Raw genomic sequence first — 14,552 nt, 5'->3', positions numbered from 1 at the left:
TTAATGACATGTGGTCAAATCAAGTTGATTATAGGAATGATAGGAATGATTAATAAGATAAGGTATATCAGGTGAAACCACATAAAGCAGTAAGCAATTACAAACCATGGTAATTATATATTATGGATGCAATTATATTTCCATCTAATAGAAACACTATTGGATTTGCTAAATATAACTAAGAAGTATTGGGTACAGTATTCCAATTTAATCTAAGTTTTTTCTAACCAGAATTCTTGGTGCAATCATTAGAATTAATTTTAATCTCAAGCCTATAAAATGAAAATAAAAGCATTCTTTGATGTAACAGTCATAGAAACTGATTTTTAAATTTACTTAATTTTTTGTTCATATTTATTTATTTATTTATTTATTTATTTGTTTATTTTCCTTTTGCTTCCCTCAAATAAAACATAAACTCTTTAGGGAAAGGACTGGCATATTATAGATGCTTAATGGATATTTACTTAACACATTAATAAATAAATTGTTGATTAATAATCTATAGAAATCTTTCCAGAAGGGACCCAAATGCAATCCATTTCAACAAATATTTATTGATTGCTGTATTTTGTAAATACTTAAATATCCATTAGATAAATCAGATTCTTTCTATTTTCCATATCATTCCTCCTTCTTAATCCCCAAATTCCAGAAAGGAACTACTATCTAGTTGGAAAGGTTTCACAACCAATAAGAGAAATATATTTAATAAATTCTTTATTATATGCTTTATTACAAATTAATAATTTTTTTAAAAGTAATTTTTCTGAACAAGTCACTGTTATAGGTATTAGGAATACAAAGTGAGGAGAAAAAAAGCATTGCTGCTTTTAAGGAATTTACTGTCTAGTAGGGGAGATATGACAAGCACCAAATAAAATAGTGTGAGGTAAAATGTGATGGGCAGTTAGCTGGCACAAAGGATAGAATATCAGGCCTAGGGACAGGAAAACTTATCTTCCTGATCTCAAATCTGGACTCAGACAATTACTGAATAAGCCTGGACAAGTCACTTAACCATATCTGCCCAAGTTGCTGCATCTGTCAAATGACTTGGAGAAGGAAAAGGTAAACCACTCTTGTATCACAATTGAGAGGCAATCAAACAGAATATGATTGGGACAAAGGAGGGAGACAGATAAAGAAACACAAGAATATTTTGAGAAGGAAGATAACTTTTTAAGATGGAGGGCTTTGCCAGAAGAGGAAATAAGGAAACAAGTAGAAGAATCAGTAACACCTGATTTGCTTACTAGATGAGGAGAGGAAAAAAAAAACCTTGAGTGACATGGTAAATAGTGTCATATTGTACAGAAAGAAAAAGCTAATTTTAAATCAAAACAAATTAATTAAATGTCTCCTATGCTCTAGATACTAAGGATACAGCTTCTTTGGAAAGACAACATGTACTGAATGCATTTTTGTTTAGAAATAATGAGTACATGTAACTTTCAACAATGTATCTATAAACTCCTAAAATTTAAATCAATCTGTGTTTGGAACTAGCTGAATTCCTCAATAACTTTACAGAGAAGTTCTATATTAAAAAAAGAAAATAAGTGAACAAATAGAAATTCTTCAATAAACTCAAATCTCTTCATCCTGAAGCATGTCAGACTAACTAAACTGTTGCTGTTCAGTTTCCTCAGGTTTGTTTTATTGTAATTTCTTTTGGGGTTTTCTTGGTAAAGATATTAGAATAGTTTGCATTTCCTTCTCCAGCTCATTTATGGATGAAGGCCTGAAGCAAATAAGAGTAAGTGAGTTGCCTAGGGTCATACAGTTAGTAAATGTTTGAGGTAGGATTTGAATTCATGAAGTTGAATGTACCTGATTCTAATACCCATACTCTCTCCACTGTGCTACCTTTCCTAACTAACTAAAGTAAGCAACTCCTAAATAAATCAATAAAGAATGCCTTTGGAACAAACACCATTTCTCACTTGTACCTCTCAAGCAAAAGAAGCCCCATTTTCCTTAGTTCCTCAGCCTATCCCTTCAACCTTATACCTTAATGATAGCCTCAGACTATGTCCCTCACAATCTCAGGCCATATTCATCCCTTTGGACTCATTTAGAACCTCCTTAGATCTTTAGAGGAGAATGAAGACTGAGAATGAGAAACTCAAATTTGCCAATTTAACAACTAATTAGTGTACACTCTTAGTGGAGCTGTGAACTGGTCCAATGATTCTGGAAAGCAATTTGTAATTATGCTAAAAGGTGACTAAAATGTTTCTACCCTTTGCCTCAGTAATCTTGCTCCTAGGCATATACTTTAAAGAGGTCAAAGAGAGTAAGGTCTCATATGCTCCAAAACACTTATAACACCTATTGTAGAGGCAACGAACTAGAAACTTTTGGGAAGTAACCAAACAAATTGTGGTAAATTGATGCAATGGAATGTTTTTATATTGTATTGATGAAGAAGTAACCAATTGAAAAATTTTTAAATGGGATATAAAAATGTTTTTAGAAAATTTTTTTATGGTAGTCTAGCTTCCAGTTCAAATGTGATGAATTCATAAAAGCACTAGCTCTGACTATGTATTTAGGGACAAAAAGATTTATTTAAGTATTACTGGGGTTAGCTGAAGCTAAGGAAGACAAGAGTAAAGGCATTTGCAAGCCACTGATCCCCTAAGGGGATAAGCAGCAACAGCAGCTGCCATAAGGGTATATGTAGTAATAAAGAGAATATTAGGGGAATGAGAGGTTATCTCACTATGAGCCCACTGATCTTCCAAAGGGGAATGAAAGCAACTCAATTGATTAGGAAGATGAGGCAAATGAGTATATATTGACAGGGGAAAAGATGAGGTAAAGATGAGGTACTTCTGGACTTGTAGAGGAGGGACAGTAACTCAAAGATTTAATCCTTTTAGGATAGGACAGGGAAACATTGTTTTGTTGATTAAGGTTTGACTTGTCCCTGGGAGCAGGGATGTGCTGAGTGTTTGCTAGGGAGTGGCAAGGTACTTCACTAAGAAGTTTAGCTACCTGGTCTAGTAGATAAAACTCTAGGCTGCTTTCATTCAAAAAATATTTCAATCCAAAGAAGATTCATCTTTGTCAGTTCAAATCTGACACTTACTAGCTGGGTAAGTCATTGCACAGTAACAAGTGCTTTAATGATGCTTTGAAGACTATGGTTCAAAGAAGTATAGTGTATCTCAACTACTCAGTGCCAATGGAGTGATATTCATTATGATAGGAAATAATCCTAGAAATGGGCTGAATACTATCATTGCAGAAGTCAGTGACAAATTACCTCAGGTTGAAGTCAATCTGTCCCAAGTTGAAGTTTCAACTGAAGAAGAGGTTTTGAATGCCATGTCCTTATCTTTAAGACTACTATTCTATCCATTACACCAAAATTATTTCCTCTCTCTGCTAATTTTCTTAAAAGATTATATCTTACCCAGTATAGTTTCTCATATGCTGAAACAAAAAGGGCTAATTTTCCAGTAGAAAGTTTTATTGTGTTCAAGGCAGATTCCTAGATGGAACCCAATTCATGGTCCTATATACTAAGGCCCTTGATTTTAATTATTCATATGCTTAAATATTGCGAAGAATTCTTACTATGATAAAATGTAAGTCTTTCATATCAATTCCATCTGTACTGAGGATATAATCTCAGTAGCAATGGTGCAAAGACTTCCAATATTCGGGAATAGTTATTCCCTCTTGGATCCATCATGTACCACTTACCCCTGAGAAATGAACAGTTATTGATCCCTTGGACTAGTGACAGACTTCCTTTCCAAGATCTTCTGTCAATCTAGTGATTAAGTAATTTGATTTTAGTTTGATAGACAACCCCAATTTATTTTTAATTCCTATAGCCCATAGTGACTGGCAGTTCCAAATAAACACTATTAATAAATCATTAATCTGTAACTAAAGAGCAGGCTCTTTCAGGAAGACTTGCCAATTGCATACCACAGAAAATCTCAGAGGAATATTTGTCATTCTCACTATTACAATGGACCAGAAGAGCATCCATTTGAGACAGCTCAGCTAAAGTCTGGGAGGAAAAAAAAATACAAACCACAGCAAAATGACTTCATCAACTGATAACTGGTGTTTTCTTATTTGGAATAAACACATAAAAAAGAGTGGTAAAAAACACTTAATGTCCTGGTTCCCTTATAAGCACTTCTTGGAGAGTAACAAAAAGAGGATTTGTAAATGCTATCTAAAATAGAGATAAGCTAGAACTAAAAAGAGCAGGAAATTGAATGTGTTCTTCTCTCCCACCTCTACCTTCAGGTTTCAGATGAGTTTGGAAAGGTCATTCACATAATTATTACAGTAACTGCTCCAAGGCCTCTTCAGCTAGACTGATCTGATTGTGTGTTAATGGCTGCAAAAGCAAGATAAGGAGCATGTAGAGTAAAGGAAAAAAATAAGCCTGGAACATTATTAGCAGGCAGGATTGTTTTATTAGATAACCTCGGATTGCTTTATAGCATAGGGCTTTTCTTTTATTGTTTCAGTATAATGCCAGATTTGCCCTTACACAAGGAGTCATTTAAGCAACAGTACCTAAGTTTTACTTTTTCTTATATTGATGGCTACACACACATTAACTAGTAATGTCTCAGGAGAGCTACAAAAATCAAATGATCTGATTGGAAATTTTAATTGATTTGATTTGCTATTGTTGAAAATTCTACTAACACTTGTCCTATCACTGTTATGACTTGCTAAATTGACTAAATTCTTGTACATTTAATTGACTTTTGTCATATGAATTAGGTCATTGGTCAATAGTTTTTTTTTTTCTCCATTGGTCAATAGTTAAAAGTTATTTTGGAAAATATTATTTAAGTACGAGATTATTTGATGTGGCATTAGAAAACAAAGTCGTGTTCTTGCTACTATACCACACTATCTCCATGTGTCATATATTGTGATAATTTTCTTTTTTTTCCCTTTTTTTTAGGTTTTTTTTTTTTGCAGGACAAATGGGGTTAAGTGGCTTGCCCAAGGCCACACAGCTAGGTAATTATTAAGTGTCTGAGGCTGGATTTGAACTCAGGCACTCCTGACTCCAGGGCCGGTGCTCTATACACTGCGCCACCTAGCTGCCCCTATTTGTGATAATTTTCAACAAATTTTATGTATTGGACTTTTATTAGTGATATTTGATGTTAATCTTTTCCTCTTTGTATTTTATCTACTTATTCTATTTTTACAGATTATAATAATATAAAACATTTTAAAATCTGTATAATCAAAATAATCTATTTTATCTTTGAAGATCTCTAATCCTTATTTAATTAAATATTCTCCAAGACATAGTAATGGAAAATACTCATTCATTGCTTCCTCTAGTTGTTTTGAGTGATGTGATCTTTTATAATAAAATCTCATATTAACTTAGAACTTCAAGTCACATATGGTATAAGGTATTGGTCTAAACCTAATTTCTGCCAAATTACTTTCCATTTTACCGAGAAGTCTTCTTCAGAAGTGAATCCTTTCTAAAATAATTGATATCCTTGTCTTTATCAAATATTAACCTATGATTTTGATTATTTATTTCTTGTTTATCTAGGTTTATTCTGTTAATCTAATGCTCTGTTTTTAAACCAATACTAGTTTTAATAACTGCTTCTTTAAATAGTTTTAAATCTGGTAATTTAAATCTAAATTAGTTTTCACTGGTCCCAAACATTCCAACAAAATATAGTCATTGTATTACTATATCTCAAATACTATTAAAAAGCAATAATCAGGGGTGGTTAGGTGGCGCAGTAGATAGAGCACCGGCCCTGGAGTCAGGAGTGCCTGAGTTCAAATCCAGCCTCAGACACTTAATAATTACCTAGCTGTGTGGCCTTGGGCAAGCCACTTAACCCCATTGCCTTGCAAAAACCTAAAAAAAAAAAACCCAATAATCAATCAAAAATATATTCTACATACTTTTTCAATTTCCCTTGATATTCTAGGAATTTTGTAGTTCTGAATGAACTTTGTTGTATTTTTACTGGTTATAATTTATTCTTTCCATAATCTGACTGTTTTACAATTAAATTTACAAATTAAAGTACTTTATTACCTCAGTTCAACCATAGGCAGAAAATATTTACTTTTTACTTTTTTCTTTTGTTTAGTTCTATAGAGTATTTTATAGTGGTATTTACTTAAATCTTTGTATGTCTTGCTAGGTTAACTCAGATACTTTTGTATTTTAAAATTTATCTTTTCATTTTTCCCTTTTCCAGTTATGTTAGCACTATATTGAAATGCTTTGGTGGCTAGGTGGTGCAGTGGATAAAGCACCAGTCCTGGAGTCAGAAAGATCTAAGTTCAAATTTGTCTTCAGACACTTGACACTTACTAGTTATGTGACTTTGGACACCCTGACTTCCCTGCATCCGGGGTCATCTCCAGTTGTCCTGATTCATATCTGGCTATTGGACTCAGATGAATCCAGAGGAGAGAGTCAGGCTGATAACTTAACACAGTACTACCCCTTTCAAATTCAGTTCACAAGCTTGTCATAACATAAACTCCCTGATGTCATGGTCTTCTTTGAGAATGAAGGACAAATATAATCATCATTGAAATGTTGATTTTTTTTTAAAAATTATATTTATTATATATTTTGCTACCTAACCAAAGCAATTAATTGTCTCAAATTGTTCCTTCATTGATTCTTTGTGATTTTCCAAATAAACAATCATATTTTTCAAAATGGGATAATTTTGTTTCCTCTTTGTTAATGCTTATACATTTAATAGGCTTTAGTCTCTTATTGCTGTAACTAGCATTTCTGTAACTAGGTCAGGTAATAGTGGAAGGAGAGGGCCCCTGTTTTACTCCTGTTTATCTTAAAGCTTCTGGGCTTTTCCCATTATATGCAATGTTTACTCCTGTCAAATATAGTTGTTTTAAGTTACACTGAAGAAGTGTTCTTCCATAAATATATGCTTTTCAAGTTTTATTTGTTTTATTTGATGTAAATAGAGCAAATAAAAACCTAATTAAAAAATTTTGTCAGTTTTTTCCTGCACATGTAAGCATACTATGCATATATATGCATATATATATATTTTTTCCTGTATGAGCATGTGTTTTTCTTATTTTGGTCCTTTATTTTAATAATTATACTAATGGATTTTGAGATGCTTAACTATCTTTATATCCTTGGGATAAATCCAAATTTAGTAATATTAAGTTATTTTCTGAATGTATTGCTATAGACTCCCTACAGAACTTGTACTTAATATTCATAAATCAGGATTCACTAGCAAGTCAACAATTCTCTGTTTTGTCTCTTTCCAATCTTTTTAACTCTCCTAAAATGAGTATGGTATGGAAATCTATGCCTCCATTTTTTAGAATAATTTTTTTGTAGTATAGGTATTTATTGGTCTTTTAATAACTGATAGAATTCTCTTGTAAGTTATTTTGGGTACTTTAAGAAAATCACTTTGACACAGATAATATATTGGAAGTGTAATAAACTTGGGCAGGGAGATCAATTGAAAAGTTTTTGTAATAATCCCAGTATGAGGTGATGAGGGATTATACCAGGATACCAACCATGAGAATAAATAAAAGTGATATATGAGAGGTATTAAGAAAGTAGAAACAAGATTTGACTTTGATTTTCTTATATGAAATTCGGTCATTTAAGACCTATAGTTTTCATTTTTATTAGTCCAGGTATCCCTGAGGGCATTCTACCTTCTTTTTTCAAGGAGTTCCATACCTGACTCCTCTCCAATTCTTGCTCTGAACTAGAGATCTCAACATGTTGATACTATCTGAAGGTCACTAATCTCCTAGTTCTTAATTCCCAAGGCCTACACCTCTAGCCTACCTTTGCTATACAAAAGAATGCCCATTCCTTTGAGTTTGCCATCACCCACAATAATTCCAATTCCATGACAAAAATTCTAGCATTCTTTTATTGTATTATAATCTTCCCTCATTTCTGATCTATTAATCTTTTATAACATATTCTTTATCTTCAAAATTATAAATTCTTTACCCTTCATACTTTCTCTTTAACTTTAGTAACTTAATTTTCTTATGTTCCTAATTTCAAGCAGTTCATCAGTTTTACTCTACCCTGTCCTGTACTCTTAAATCCTTTGCTGTCTAATAGTCTTCCCTCAACTTTGAATTATTCCCTCTTTTTGTCTCCTCTGTTCCTACTCTTAAGAAAGTGAACAAAGCTGAGAGAATTCTAGTAACTGAGAGGACTAAGTTCACTATAAGGTTTTGTTAAGCAATTTAAAACTGGGCCCTCTTTTTACTCTTTCTTAATTAAATGATCCTATTCCCCATCAATAGTTGTAAAAACCCTTTCTCCTTTCCTCAAAACTTTACATTTCCTTGTTCCTTTATTCTTCTCATTCTGAGAAAATGAAGGTCATTTACTTTAAGCTCTTTCTTCCTGTCTCTTCCTCTCTAAACCCCTTGACATCATCTTCTACTCCTTCAGTCTCAGATGTCATACTCTTTTTTTTCTACCTCTCCCCTTTTTCCTCTCCCCTCCCTGTTTTCATCAAAAGATTGCCTGTCACCTCTTATATTCTCATTTTATCTCTAATCTTAAACTTGTCTCTCTCTGTCTTTGCTGGATGTAAATAAGTTCAAGTCTGTCACTTCTTACAAAACCTTCCATTGTCCCCACTATCCTCTCAAACTATGTAGCAACTGCTCTACAACATGGGTGTCCAATTTTTGGCTCTTCTGGCCCACATCACCCAACACAAATTTATTAAGTGTCACATGAATTTAATATTTAATTATGACCATAAAGTAACCCTTATTATCAATGAGTATAATAATAAAATGCAACAGTGCCACATGAATGGACTTTGAGGGTCACACACAGTTCCATGGGCTATGATACCTGCTCTAGAGTTACAATGCCAACAATAACAAAATATTTGAAGATAGACATACCAGACTGTCTCTACTAATACACTTTCCTCCATTTCTCTATTCAATTTTTTTCTTGCTTTCTGGCTAACCTGTTAAAATTTTAACTTTTTTAAAAAAATTTTGAATATTATTTTATTTTTTCAATTCATAAATCACAACTCATTCTTTTGAAAAGTACTTGATAAAATATCTCATTCTATTCTTTTGGGAAAAAATGGAAAGATGGGATCTATATTAAAGGTATCACATATATGATCATAGGCTGCCTGTAACAAAATAAAATTTAATTTGGAAATATTTAATAAAATGAATAGAAATGCAACAGGATATAGATGATGATACTAAGTAGTTTATGAGTCAATATACAATTGTAATATACTGATGTATAAATTGGTTGCTGCTCTTTCTTTTTTGATTTGTCAAAACTGGTCTGTATTGTTTTGGAGTTGCCAAGACAACTACAGATTGGATTCAAAATTCAATAAATCTATGAGATTTTTAGGGGTAAATTAATTAAATGTTTGACTAAATATAACCTGTGAATGATGTTGTAAATATCCAAATGGTCCTTGGAAGAAAAAAAAAGTTGCCTACCCCTGATCTATATGATTCAAGTATAAGTCCAGAACAGGATAAAAGACTGGGCTTGAAAGGTTGTCAATAATCTGTATCAAATTGGGAAGGGAGATCAGTTTAATGCCCTGGGAATCTTCTCTTCCCTCTGTCTTTTTTAAACTATATTTTATATGAGATGTAGTTTAAAAGGATAGCTGGAACTTTATCAGATTTTAAGATGATACAAAACCATGAAAGATATTCAACATACTAGATGACAGGTTCAAAAAAAAGGATTTTTACAGACTAGAAAAAATCAAATTGAATCTAATAAGATGATTTTTAACAGGAATGAATATGAAGTCATAAACACAATGTAGTAGAGGCTAGACTAGAGAAAATTTCATCTGAAAAAAGATCTTGAGTTTCTAGAGATCTCAAGGCAGGTAATTAGAATGAGTTATCACATAAAAAGGTTAGATAATTATGGGCTAGATTAAGAATTGCATAATTTTGAGAGATAGGCAGATCATTTTTGTCGTCATTTGTCCTTTGTTCTTGGAAAGGACCATGACAATAGGGAGGTGATGCTATGACATGCAAGTGAATTGGATTTAAGTGAGGGAGGGTTACACCAAGTCATTAACTTTATTTCTCCTCTGAGCCATCTGAGTCCAATGGTCAGATATGGAGTGAGACAAATGGAAATGATCCTGAATGTAGTGGGAAACTTTGGGATTTTTAAACCAAAATGATGCTCTGTCCTGGATCAACCACTTTTGGAAGATTGTATTCAATTATGAATGCTACATTTTAAAAGGACTTTGATAAATTGTTGAAGTCATCAGGGAAGGAAATCAGAATGGTGCAGGGCCTTAAGTCCATGTTTTCTAGAATTAATTGAAGGAACTGGGATATTTATATTAAAAAGGGAAAGTTTTAGGAATAAGATAGCAGTTATCAAATATTTGAAACATCTTGTAGAACTTTTTTTTTGTTCTTTATGAACCTCTAGTGCAAGAGGTAAAAGAAATTATGAAGTCTCTTGATAAGACCATAAAAGTTGGCTTGAAGCTTAATAACAACAATAGCAAAGCAAACTCTAAAATCCTGGCAACTGGACCCAACATTTCCAGACAAACAGAGCGAGAAGAAATGGAGGTAGTGCCAAATTTTATATTCGTGGGCTCAAAGATCATTGCAGACTGCTATTGCAGCCATAAAATTAGAAGACATTTTCTCCTTGGAGGGAAAGCCATGGCAACTCTCAAGAGCATACCAAAAGCAGAGATATCACTTGACCAACAAAGGTCTATATAGTCAAAGCTGTGGTTTTTCTGCTAGCACTATATGGCTATGAGAGTTGAACTATAAGGAAAGGTGAGCTTGCAGAATAGACGCTTTTGGATAAAGTTGGAGGATTTTTAAGAGGATTTTGGACAGCAAGGAGAGTAAATCATCAAATACTTAAAGAAATGAATTGAGACTATTCACTGGAAGCTCAAACAATGAAGCTGAATTTAGTACTTTAGCTACATAATGAGAAGATAGGACTCACTGGAAAAGACCCTGAGGTTGAAAAAGATTGAAAGCAAAAAAGAAAATGGGATAGCAGAGCATGAGATGAATAGTGTTATGAAAGCAACAAGCATGATGCAGGATAAATTTCAAGAGATAGTGGAGGATAGAAGGGCCTACTGAGCCTTCATGGAGGGCACAACGAGTTGGATTAAAACTGAACAGTTATAAAACAAAGATTGAAAAACTGACCAGCATCTTGCTATTATAGGTACTTGTAGCACTCAGTTCTTTTTGTTTGTTTGTTTGTTTTGTAAGGCAAACGGGATTAAGTGGCTTGCCCAAGGCCACACAGCTAGGTAATTATTAAGTGTCTGAGACCGGATTTGAACCCACATAGTCCTGACTCCAGAGCCGGTGCTTTATCCACTACACCACCTAGCCGCCCAACACCACCTAGCTGCCCATGCACTCAATCTTATGGAAACAATGGCAGCCTGGATTTGGCCTACAAACTATATTGTTTGCTGATCCCTAATCTAGAGAGAGAGAGGAGGTGAAAACAAGGAATATAATTCACAAAAAGGTAATTTTAGACATGACTAGGGAAAAACTTTTTAAGTAATGTGTTATCAAAAAAAAAAAGAAAGATATTTCAGTAAGTAGTGGGTTCCATCTCCCTGGAGATCTTCAAACATAGGCTATATAGAGACATGCAGCTCAGACTGCAATGGCATTCTATTTTGAACCTAAATTGGTCTATGAAATTAATCTATAGTTCTTTTGCACAGGGGTCCTTTCCAACTCAGGAATTTTGTGATTCTGATTTATATCTCTACTTCAATTTTTACTATTCTACCCTCAAGTTAAAATTCTTCATCTTCCTTGGCTGGCTAAGAAATTTTGTGGTACTTTTGATTATTTAGAGAATAAGATTTCACACACTATTTCTTCTTTGGTGTGGATCTGTGAATTGATCAGTTTATAGAATTCCATAGGACAATCCTCCCTCTACTAATCATTTTGCTACTTAACATCTCTAAACAGTTTCTTGGGGGCACTGAGAAAGTAAAGTTATTAGCCCAAGGTCTATTAGCATATCATAAAAACTTTAACCAGACAAAACACAAGCTTCCTCTAGTCAGTGTTTAGACATATTTAGCTTTATTTATGAATCTCATGGCTTTTCAGGAGCCTATCTTCTAGTAACACCTTACTGCTATGGAGATAATTTGCCCCCAGTCACATTGCTTTACTGAAAGTTCCCCTTTTTTAATGGAACAATATTAATGAATATTGAGACATATCTGCAGGACATTAATTTAATTCTGCAAAAAAACATATTTAGCACTCACTGTGGGATAAGCACTGAACACATAAAGACAAAAGCAACGTAGTACTTGTCCTGGAGGAGTTTAAAATTTACTCAACTTTTCAGGAAGGTGCTTCTAATCAATATGGAAGGAGAGTGTGTGTGTTTGTGTGTGTGTGTGTGTGTGAGAGAGAGAGAGAGAGAGAGAGAGAGAGAGAGAGAGATCATAGTCTTCCTTTGACAGTTATCAAACCTAAGTATTGATCCACTAAGGTTTTCCCTTTGATGCCTGTACCATCCCTTCAATGTTCCTTACCTGTCTGTTTTGAATGTAGGAGGAATAGAGAAGTTATTATTAAAATTGATAGAATAGTAACAAAGAAGGATACATGATTTGTCTGTTGACACTTGGGATGAAGAGAACATTAAGAATGAATTTGTTAAATATATTTCATGACTTTCTCAAAACAAATGATTCTAACTTCTTTGGCAAGCCTATACACACACACACACACACACAAGCACACACACACACACAGAAACAGAGTTTTCTTTTTCTGTATAAATTTCCAATTATCTCTAATTTGTTCTTAATTTGACCTTTATCTATAAATCTAGTATATATGCTATTGCTTAAGAATTATTTAACTTGGGGTTGTAGTAAAATCTTTGGCATTAAGTCAAATGAAGCCAAGCCAGGGTGTATATCTTAAGCTTTGGTTCAGTCATACCTAAGTGTTAAAACTGTTCCATGGTCTTGAGATTAATAGACAAGATAGAATATGTGCAGATATTCAAACCAGATATTTTTTCTATACTATTTAATTTTAAATTTATAGAATCACTTCTTTACTAATGTCTTATTTTTTAAGACTTTCCTAATATACCTGGTTACATACTAACTTTGATCCACACTTTCAAATCCAAATATATAGCAGCCCTTTTTATTTTAGTGGCAAAAGCTGGAAACACTGTCTATTATTTGGGAATAGCTGAACAAATTATGATATATGAAAATGATATGATACTGTTGTATTCCAAGAAATGATGAAAGATATAGTTTTATAAAATACACATATTTTTGGACATGATCAATATGGGAATTTGTTTTATTTAACTATCCATATTTGTAACAAGGGAAAAAATATTATCTCAATTATTTAAAGAATTTCTTTGTATAGCATAATTCTGGAATATTCATCCACTCAGATTAAATATAAGGCCTACTTTTTTTTCTCAGAGTGATTACACTTTGGTTAAAGTAGAAATATAATTGGAATTTTCACCTTAGGAGGAAGTTTCAATTGCAATCATTCCATCAATTTTCATTTTATCTTTCTAACCCTTAAATGTTTGCAGTGCTATTTCTCAATCATAAGTTATAATAACTTCAATAATCATTTACATTTTTATGCAGCCTATTTAATCCCTAAACAAATGTTTTGGTAGTTCATCAACTACTGAAGTAAAATGATTAGGACGACTGATATACAGAGATACAATTCAAGCAAATTATAATTATATGGTCTAGAAAGGACCTTGAAGTCTCACTGCCCTCAGAGACATAATGTTGAAAATAAATAATCATGCTCTAATCAAAGATAATCAAAATTCCAAGGCCTCCTTCAACTTTCAGCATATGTATTGTAAACAAACATCACTGATAAGTTTCTGTACCTTTGCAGAAAACAAACTATTACCAATGTAAACTGAAATGTAGGAGGGCAGATGGGTTTGCTATAAATCAGTTTGCTGATTTTGAAATGACTAGGTGTTTTACATAGAGATAGCTGATACTATCATTTTATCATATTTCAGAAGTTGTGTAAGTAATCATGGGCTCAGTATAACTATTATCACAATTAGGTCCTTATGATTTTTCAAACATTGTCTCATTATTTCTTATCAGAATCTGCACATTATCTAGAAATTGGTTAGCAAACACCATCATCTTAGCTTCCAATTAGAAGATTTTATGTAAAAGCTAAAAGAAACTCTAGGATAAGGCCTGATGACATTCACAAGTACCATATACTGACAAATGAGTGAAGATAATCATATGAAAAGCAGGCAAGTATATATAGGACATCTAATTTATTGGGAGTTCACTTCTTATGTTGAAAATAGCACACACTAGACTCATATACATTATTGTCCTTAGCAATCACTAAACAGGGAATTTATAATTGGTTACTTGGTCAATTCACACTTGCCAGCCTTATAAAAATCTAGTATATACTCATGAGTTCTG

General features: G+C 33.0%; 1 protein-coding gene across 1 annotated transcript in view; it reads right to left on the bottom strand.

The window, feature by feature from the left end:
• CNTN5 (contactin 5) overlaps nucleotides 1–14,552 on the bottom strand; it is a 566,822-nt gene that overhangs the window by 385,717 nt on the left and 166,553 nt on the right. The gene's annotated exons all lie outside the window — the stretch shown is intronic.

This window comes from Macrotis lagotis, chromosome 1, assembly GCF_037893015.1.
Source record: "Macrotis lagotis isolate mMagLag1 chromosome 1, bilby.v1.9.chrom.fasta, whole genome shotgun sequence".
In the NCBI taxonomy this organism is placed as follows: domain Eukaryota; kingdom Metazoa; phylum Chordata; class Mammalia; order Peramelemorphia; family Peramelidae; genus Macrotis; species Macrotis lagotis.
Note: the sequence above shows the minus strand (reverse complement) of the source record. Positions and strands in the feature narration are given on the sequence as shown.